The sequence below is a fragment of the Culicoides brevitarsis genome, chromosome 2 (assembly GCF_036172545.1).
Source record: "Culicoides brevitarsis isolate CSIRO-B50_1 chromosome 2, AGI_CSIRO_Cbre_v1, whole genome shotgun sequence".
Lineage (NCBI taxonomy): Eukaryota > Metazoa > Arthropoda > Insecta > Diptera > Ceratopogonidae > Culicoides > Culicoides brevitarsis.
Genome location: NC_087086.1, coordinates 38,896,554 through 38,903,745, shown reverse-complemented (window position 1 = coordinate 38,903,745; position 7,192 = coordinate 38,896,554).

The window sequence follows — 7,192 nt, the reverse complement described above, 5'->3', positions numbered from 1 at the left end:
CATAATTTAATTCCTTTTTAATTGATTTTTGCTTTTTTTTTTGACAAAAATGTTTTTTTTTTAATTTATTTTATTACTTGACTATTTATCACATCGACATTCAATTCAACTTTTATTATTTTACTTAAAAAAATGTTTTAAATTCTTCGTAAAGTACACTTCTTCGTTAAATGTATGGGGAATGAAAAATTGTAGTATGTAGCTCCTTGACAACCGTATAAATTATTTGTATCTGCGGAGAAAGAAAAAAATAAGAAAACAAGTTAGAAATGATGTCAAAGTCAAGGTAACACAAATGAATGCCCACGAGTCTTTTTTCGTTTCGCATTTCATTCGCAAAAAAAAAAAATAAAAACACATTAATTAACGAAACATGAAATAATTAAGAAAATATTCAGAAATTTTGCTGAATGAGCAAATGTCCAATGGGAGAAATTTTAAGACACTCATTCTCCCCAAAGATGGCAAAACACCTTTAAATTATTTCATTTTTGATCCGTATTTAAATAAACATAAAATAAATTTTAATTGATGTCGAAACGAGAAAAAGAGAGAGAGACGAGATAATTTATTATTTATTTTAAATTGACTCTTTAAAAAGAGGAAATTTTATGAAAACGCAATAAAATGAACGAAAGTAAATTAATCGAAAAATGTTAAAGAGATAAATAAAAGTGAAAAATAAATAAAGTGAAAAATTACAAGGACAATTGGTAAGTTTTCTATTTTTTTTTAAATTATTATTTAATTTTTAATATTTTAAAATAATTTAAATTTTCACATTTTTAAACTCCTCAATTAAAATTTTAATACATATTAATGAAAAAAACTAATTTAAAATTAATTAATTTTTTTTTTTTAATTTTTAACATTTGAAATTCTTTAAAAAGTTGACTTTTCTCATTTTTATACTCCTCAAATACATAAAATAAATTTTTCACATTTTCGTACTCCTCAATGCTTTATCAGTCTATTAAGGGTAAATTTTATGAAATTCAATGAAAATCTAGATATTTTTTTTTTAAAAGAAATATTTAAATTTTTACAAATTTTAACTTCTGAATAAAAATTTTTAATTTTTTGAGAAATTTAAGGGAAAATTTTTTCGAAAAAATTCAAATAATTCACATTTTTAAACTCCTCAATTAAAATTTTAATACATATTTTTAAAGAAAAATTAATTTAAAATTAATTAAATTTTCTTTTTTAAATTTTTAACATTTAAAACTCTTTTAAAAAAATTCTTTTTTCTCATAAAAAAACTCCTCAAATACTAAAATAATTTTTTTACAATTTTGTACTCCTCAAGGTCTTTGTCAGTCTATTAAAAGAAAATTTTATGATTTTTGATGAAAATTTAGATAAAAAAAAAAAAATTAAAAAATAAAATAATTAAATTTTTACATTTTTATACTCCTCATGGATTTTAAAAAAAATTTCTTAAAAAAATTTAATTTATTAAAACAGAAAAGCGCTCAAATAATTTAAACTCAATTTCACGCAAATTTTCATCCCTTTTTTTTGTAAAATAACGATGGACCATTAAATTGCTCCCCGATGACTCATTCACCTTCAATCTACTTCAAAATACATTACCGTTAATGCCGGTGCAAATTAGATTGTTTCCATTTTCGGATCTAATTATGTAATTTTTGTTAAACAAATTTAATGAAAAACGAAAGATAACATCTAAACATCAAATACTCGTAAAAAAAGGGTTCTAATTTGTGTGACTGACAATAAAAATGTTCCTACGCGTGTCTCTTATTTTCTTTAAACATCCTTTTCAACCTCCTACTCACTAAACTATTTTTGTATCTGATAGGAAATTAAAATCAGAAAAAATACTCTAACACAGTACAAATTCATGTGACAACCGAACATATACGAAGAAGGAAGCCCAAACAGAACAACAACAACAGGTTGCACACAAAATTCTATATTTAAAGAGGATGCGTGGGCATTTCCATTCATGAGGGATTTGTTTATTGCCGCGCGTATATTGGCGTGTGACGTGTTGTATAGTAGTAAATAGGTGATGATGACGCTAATGATTAATGGGGCGATATTGCGGAAAATAGAATAAAAATAACCTGAGGGCATCGTCATGGATCCGTGACACTAAAAAAAATCTCCGCGAAAATTTTGAAGAGAGCCTCTAATCAGCAAAACAAACAGAAAACCAAAAAGTTATGTTGCAGAAGTATCAACACGAAAGCACAACAAAGTGCTTTTAGGCAGAAACAACGAAGAAAAGTATTTCAAGTCACAACTTTGAACTTAACAAGATGAAGGAAAATGGAGGAGCTCAGTTAATGTCAAAAAATAAATGAAAGGAACTGACAAAAACATCTTTAAAGCTCGAATATCCAAAACTGAAACCAAAAGACGAAAAATATTCCCATATAAAATTTATCATGATTCTAAACTCTAAAGGATTATTATCAAAACTGACTTTAATTAGCCAACAGAAGAAAAAAACATAAGCACTCTACTGCCTTGAAACAACCGAAGAACTATTGCCCACAATTAAGGGAGAATCTCACGCTTTTTACTTCAGACTCTCAAATAGAGGAAGACTCAAAGAATAATATCTTAATAAATTTCAAAAGCAAAGCAGAAAAGACTATCAATATGCCTACCACAGAAACTTAAACAACATCAAAGCAAAGCTTAACGAAAGAAAGATAAGTTACATGACCAATATTTTTATTGAACCAAATTAGTTTCTGTTTTCAATTTCGTGACCTATGCTTCATGAAGTTATTTTGAAATCCTTTCATTTTTTTGAAGAAAAAGTTATGTTTCATAAAGGTCTCTTTATTTTATTTATTATTTTATTGTTTTTAAAGAAAAAATTATCTATCTTTAGAATTATTTTTTTTTTAAATGACAAAAACAATATATTGAAAAATTTAATTTTTAATTCTTTGAATTAAAATCAACCAAATTTTCAATTATTTCAAGATTTTTTTTAAAATTTTTTTTTATATGAAATTAAATTAAAATCTAATTTCAAAATTTGTAAAGAATGGAAACAACTTTGATAGTTGTATCAACCTTATACAAAATTAAGCATATTTACATAGGCGCAAAAACAACGTTGGGAATAAATAATTGGCAAACAGCAAAACACAACAAAATCTAACTAGAGAGCATCATCGCTGATTAATTAAAAATTTTTGTCTCGTAATTCCGAGAAAAGCCGCATCAACATTATTTTTCAACAAATATTGACACAATTTTATTGTTTTTTTCGCGGTGTATTTGTGTCATTGCTGGAATGACGCAACAAGCCAAGAATATCCGAACAAGAGGGACAAGTTATTTCTGATTGACAAATAACGGCCGCCTGTTGATTGCGTGCGCTTTGACATTTTTATTTTGCGACAATAATCTCTACTTTCACATTTAATTAACATTTCATTACGAACGCTCGGGATCCCTTTTGAGATGATGAGGTTACGAGGCGAAAACAATGAGAGAGTGCTTGAGGCGTGAAAAGTGACACTCCGCAAAATGAAATGATAAACAGAACAAACAATTGTGTTGCTTTTGTTCTTTTTTGTCATATTGGGGACCTTAAACCTTTTGCGATTGTAATCTCTCTCTCAAGTAACCTTCGCACGATTTCTATATCCCTTTTTCGTACTGTTTCTCTTCCGAAAATTAACAACGAATAGACGAAGTCGACGAGGATTAACATATTTTTGTGTTTGTTACGAAATTGCTTTTGAAAAGTTCTCCTTTTGCAAGGAAAGAAGAAGATTGACGACTTTTCTACGCTAGATGTGGTAAACTCAATTAAATATTTACTCGGTATTTAAAGGCGTCGTATTTATTTACGAGTAAAAAAGATTGACTTCAAGAAGATTGTGGGAATCTACAAGTTTTAAACCATGTGAAAGGATACACTATTGACGGAGATAATCCCATTGAGTTGAGTTTAACAAAACAAAAGTCGGCAAGAGATATGCAAGTTTAGAAAATGGAGCTGGAAATTAATCTTTTAGTTGTGAAAAGTGCGTCACTTGGTTCTTTTGTTTTTGAAGTTTTTGAGGATGAGGATATCTCAAGCTAAGTTTATGTTTGTTTTAATTTAACCTTGAACAATTACAAGGCTTTAATTGAGAAATTTAAGAAAACATTTCTGTTAATTTTGATGAAATTAAAGCAATAATTTTTAAATAAGGCGTTGCCTTTTTATATTTTCTTAAAATTATTTTTAAATTTAATTTTATCTCTTCGATTTTGAGAAAAAAAAACTCATATCTTTAAATTTATATTTTTGTCAATTTTTGAATCATTTGAAACTTAAAATTTCGAAATTGATGATCGATTTACAGTAAAGCGTTGCTTTGTTTTTTTTTTAATTTAAATATTTTTTAAAAAATTAAATAAATAATAAGAAGTTTATTTTTCAGTATTTAAATTTTTTAACTTTAATTTTTTAAGAATAGAAAAAGAATTTGAGTTTTGACTTTTAAGAAAAAAAATTAATAAAAAAGGCGTCGCCTTGCTTTCTTAAAAAATAAGGAGAAAAAATACGAAAATTATTGTTTCATTTTTGCAAATTTTTATATTTATTAAAAATTTATTTAAATTTAACAAAATTCTTCTGAAACAACTCATTTTATTTTTCATCTCGAAGCTAAATAAAAATTTGTATATTTTTTTAATTTTTTATCTGACAAAACTGAGCATGACGAGACGCTCATTTAAATTGGACAAAGCATTTTTTCAGCAATTCTTCATTCAGACAGTTGGCAAGCAACGATCATCACGAACTTCGTGCCATCTTACAAATATCACTCATATTATTTATTATCATTTCGCAGTCCCTTTGTTTCGCATTCCGTTTGATGATTTCGTTAATGATGTAATTACGTTGAAAATATAAAAAAAAATCCATGGCCTTTCAGCGAAATTCGTCTTCTTTTATAATCCGCCCTTTTGCTTATTCTTTTGTCTGTGCCACGACGACGAGAAAAGAATTATAATAAAGAAAGGTAAATTAACATTTATTTCATCCAGCTCGCAGCTATCAACAACTTTCGGACACTTTTTTCGACGAAAAACCTTCATTTATTTTTCGTGAAACATAACAAATGAGTGACCTAATTCCGTTCACGAATCACTAATGTCTCACACCCCGAATTTCCGTTACGAAAACATTACTATTGATTATTCGCATTACTTTTTATGATCAATCACCTGTAACCTCGTAATTTGATTTGTTTACTTGGAATTCGAATTTGGGGCTGATTTATTTTTGGTTTTGTATTTTTTTTTTATTTTATTTTTTGTTTTTTTCTTTAATAATAATAAAATTTATTTTCTTATTTAATTTAAAAAATTTCTTTAAATAAGGCGTTGCCTTTATATTTTATTTTAATTAAATTTTTTAAATTAAATTAAAATTTTTATTATGTTTTTATTTTTTTTTTATTTATTATTTTTAATTTATTTTTTATTTAATAAAAAAAATTTATTTTTTTATTTAATATAAAATTATTTAAAATTGAATAATATAAAAGGCAACGCCTTATTTTGAAAAAATTTTTTTTTTTAGTTCAAAGCTCCCAATTTTTTTATGACTAAAGTAAACTAATTATTTCAAACAAAGTTAAGTCCTCTGATAATATCATATACTTATGTCAAATGGTCAATCGTTCATTATTATTATTGTCATCAGTTTGTTCACGTAACGTAAATTAATGAAAGCAGACCACATGTTGAATACTGTTCAACTCGTTTTTCATGGAAAAGAGGGTTTTTTTCGGTAAAACGGGCGAGGCACTTCTGCTAAAGCCATCATTAACATTATTTATGGAGAGATTTATCTTAACAAAGAATTTTGTGCAAAAATCTGAAAATGTAAGATTTGAATGTTTTGCGAAAAAAAATTTAATGCGAGATTTTTTAAGAATTTAATTTAATTTTTTTGTACTAAAATTTGTTCTAAAAATCAAAAATTTTAATTTTTTAAGATCTAAAAGTAAATTTTTATTAATAAAAATTGTTCTTGAAAAACAAATTTTTACTTAAAAATTGACAAAAAATTTGCTTTAAAAAATTTTTTTAAAATCCAAATTTGTACTAAAAGTTGTACTAAAATTTGTTTTAAATTTTTTTTTTCTTTAAAAAACATTTTTGAAATTAAAAATTTTATTTTACATATTAAAGTTAAAAAATTGATTTGAAATTTTTTAAATTACAAAATTCTAAAACTTTACAAAAAGCTGTTCTAAAAATGAAAATTTGTACTAAAAATTGTTCTAAATATTTTAAGATTAAAAAAAATTATTTTTTTTTTTTGTCTCAACTCACAATTCTATCATAATTTAACAATTTTTAAGGAGAAACAAACAATTTTTTATTAGAAGAAAAAACTCAAAATCCCTTGAGACGCATTACTTTAACTCACAATCTCCCTCAAAAAGCCACACACAAAAAAAATACGAAAGGAAATAAAATGATATGAATAATAATGATGATGATGAAAAAAATCCACATTAATTTTCCAGCATTCCCTTTTCGCTGCGAAATTCGTGGTCGTCCTCCATAATGAGTACATTTACCTTTTTTTCGCATTAAGCCAGAGAAAGTAACTTTTTCACCAATTATGTCAAAAGCAATTCCTCGAGTGATGCCACAAAAGAGAGAACAAAAACAGCAGAAAAGCAACAGTCCCATTATTTAGGCAATGTATTAAAATATTGTTATTTTATTAGATGTTCTATCTCTCTCTCCAAATGCCGCAGTTTCGTGATGTTTCGGTAAAGTGCACACACACAGAAACCCCAGACGAAAAACATATCACGTTCAATTCAATTATTTCACGTAAAGTGAACGTGCTCATAAAACCCATTTCCATTTTTCGGATTTTGGATTCGCTGGAGTAAGTTAGCTACTCTACTTGGAATATTATTATTATTATGATTAAATGAAGCACAAACGCGATGTTTATAGGGATACCGTCGAAAGGAAAGGAACACAAAATGAAATGAATGGGAAGAAATGAATATTGAGTCGCCTATTTAGATTGTGAAGAAATTGTCTTTCGCAACTTGAAAAATATAAAAAAAAAATAATTAAAAAGTTGTACTAAATTTTTGACCCAATGCGCATTTTAAAAAATTTATTTAATGCAAATTTGAAATTTTTGACCCAATGCGCATTTTAAAATTTT